The 2,166-nt window shown below is 55.1% G+C and overlaps 1 long non-coding RNA gene across 1 annotated transcript in view; it reads left to right on the top strand.

Moving 5' to 3' along the window:
- LOC107195533 overlaps positions 1–2,166 on the top strand; it is a 4,250-nt gene that overhangs the window by 1,430 nt on the left and 654 nt on the right. The window contains exons 3-4 of the long non-coding RNA XR_001516716.2: positions 1,010–1,096; positions 1,365–1,506. This is a non-coding gene — a long non-coding RNA (uncharacterized LOC107195533). The remainder of the gene's footprint in view (positions 1–1,009; positions 1,097–1,364; positions 1,507–2,166) is intronic.

Genomic DNA, 2,166 nt, shown 5'->3' with positions numbered 1-2,166 from the left:
AGGAAAAGTGTAGGAGGTATCACGTGATTCTAAGTGAATTAGGTTAGCTACGTGTGTTCCATGGTGAGTGAGAGTGAATGAGTGTGTGTGTGTGTGCGCGTGTGTGTGTGTGCGCGTGCGTGTGTGTGTGTACCTGGGGACAGGGTGTTGAGGACGGTGCCAAAGCGAGGGGGCCGACATCTGGAAAGTGTCAGGTTTAATGCCCAAAGCCACGGGCCCAGGTCAGCTCAAAGTACATGTTTGCTCGGAGCCGCAGCTGTGCAAACTCCCGCCCGCCGGGCCCTGCTGGGCTCGTGCCAAGTTCCCTCAGAGACAGTGGCCCCTTTGTCAGATTCCGTTCCAATCCCCCGTTTCAAAGTCGCTGGCCTGCCCCGGGGCCCCGCCGCCAGCAGCTGTGGGCAGCATCTGTCTGAGGCTGCCTTCATTTCGCCTCGAGAAGGAAAACATCGTAGTTTAGGGGCGCACATTCTGGCCCGGCCGCCAGAATTCACCCCTCCCCACCCTCAGGAACCCCTGTGTCCCAACTGATTGTACACCCACGCCTTGGGCTCATTAGGGCGTCCCAAACACCCCATGGCACAGCCAGCTCCCCAGCTTCATTTGGTTCTCGGCGGCTGTCACTTGGAATGTGGGGTGTGGTTCGTGTTTAGAGGCCGAGGAAGACGCGCCCGTGTGACCGTGTGCGTGTGAGCATCGCGTCCGTGCGTGGAGGCGGGGTGGATTAGGGACCGCTTGGAGATGGCCCGCGTCTTAGCCTGGGTCCAGCAGAGCTTGAGACGGAGGCTTGTGGGCAGGAAATTTGGGGTTGTGGTCCCAGGGGACAGGAGGCAGGGAACAGGCCGTGCTGTGCACGGAGTTGCAGTCACTGAATCACCTATAGAAAAAAAATGTATGTATGTGTGTGTGTATAATCACTTTTTCTGTAAAGAAATTCTGGAGAGATAGGGTCCAGTCCTTCTGGAGTACAAGGATGCTTTCTGTAATTTGTTCTTAATATTTTTCTCTTAAGGATTCTATTTGATCCAACGTTTGTCGACGACCTACTAAGTGCCCAGCACTCCCCCAGGTGCTGGGGATCGGCCGATGAGTCAGACAGGTAAAGCCCCCCATCCATGGAGTTGCCTGCTAGTGGGAGAGTCGAAAAGCGAACCCCATAATCTTAAGTGGCAGTCTGTTCCACGAAGACCATAAAGCAGGCGATGGGGTCCCCAGGGACAGGGAAAGGAGGGAGGGGCGGGGAGGCAGAATGGGCAGACGGCGCTTGCCGCGGAGGTGGCCTCTGAGCAGAACCCTGAACGGCGAGAGGAATCTAGCCGTCGGCTCCAAGAAAAACATTTCCTCGCCCTCCGCTTCCTCCTTGATAGAAGCCTGGGCAGCGAGGCCGCTTCCGGCGCCCAGCGTGAGGAGCGGTCCTGAGAAGCTTCCAGAAGTCCCCCATTCTGTCCGGCTGGCTTCTCAGCAGGGTCTGTGCCTGGACACTGGCAGGTGCCAGGAGCCTCACCGCAGGTATGGAAAGGCGACCTGAGACGGGGCACTTTCCTTCGCTGGATTCTGTTTTGTAGCCATCACGATGCTTCCTTGCACATTAAGAAACCCTGAGACGTTCTTCGCCTGACGAGCGCGTTCGGAATTTCTCAACGTTCTTTTTTTTTGAGCCTTCTTTCCCTTTGCACTTGTTTTTCTTCTCTTTGTTTAGCTTTTGAGCAAAAACTTCCTACCCACCGTGATATTTTCCCCGTGCATAGCTAAGTAGGCTAGAAAAACAGTAGCATGAAACATGGCGGGTGGCTCGAAGTCAAGGTCAACAGCAGGCTGGGAACTTCCCAGGAGCACCTCGGCTCATGCAGCAAGTGGCTTCAGAGTCACTTAGCCACCTAAGTTCCATGCAGGGGCACCCCCCCCCCCCGTGCAAGATGCCACTTGTTTAAGTCCCTCGGGTGAGAAGTGGCAGTTGCAGACGTCTCGCTTAGCGTGTCCTGGAGGGAACACAGAAAAACACTTTGGAACCCATCTGTTGTGTGACGTTGGTGATAGAGCATCCAGCGGTCACTTGAGGGACATTGGCTGATCTCGGTTTCACCCAGCAAAGTTAAATCTAGCTGCGAGACAATGACTCGAATTTAAAAGGATTAACAGAAGCCCACGGAAATGGTGATTAAGCCCTTG

This window comes from Pteropus alecto, unplaced genomic scaffold (genome assembly GCF_000325575.1).
Source record: "Pteropus alecto unplaced genomic scaffold, ASM32557v1 scaffold213, whole genome shotgun sequence".
NCBI lineage: Eukaryota > Metazoa > Chordata > Mammalia > Chiroptera > Pteropodidae > Pteropus > Pteropus alecto.
The sequence above is the reverse complement of the archived record's forward strand: the minus strand, read 5'-3'. Positions and strand labels throughout refer to the sequence as shown.